This window comes from Etheostoma spectabile, chromosome 12 (genome assembly GCF_008692095.1).
Source record: "Etheostoma spectabile isolate EspeVRDwgs_2016 chromosome 12, UIUC_Espe_1.0, whole genome shotgun sequence".
Taxonomy (NCBI): Eukaryota; Metazoa; Chordata; class Actinopteri; order Perciformes; family Percidae; genus Etheostoma; species Etheostoma spectabile.
In genome coordinates, this window is record NC_045744.1 from 4,159,524 (window position 1) to 4,159,895 (window position 372).

Here is a 372-nt window from a genome sequence, read left to right on the forward strand (position 1 = left end):
TAAATCCAGACGGAAATTAAACTGTAAAAATGGCCTCAGGGCCCCCAGGGTTAACACTGACAGGAGCTGTTTTTGCACACTTTTGATACAAAAATAGTATTACTTAACTACCATTTGGAATGGAGTATTGGAATAGAGTATTTTCATGTAATGGCATTGCTATTTTTTTCTAATTCTCACAGCGATGTTAATAAGGTAGTCTCATTGAGACATACTTTTAATACTATTTCAAAAACACTTCAATTTGTTTTCTCCAAATGCTATAAAATTGAATAAGACGCCCCAAAATGAATGAAAGTAGCGTTGTGTGGACTCAATCACACACACATGTTATTTTGGAGAATTGAAAAGAACATTGATATAGGAAAATGG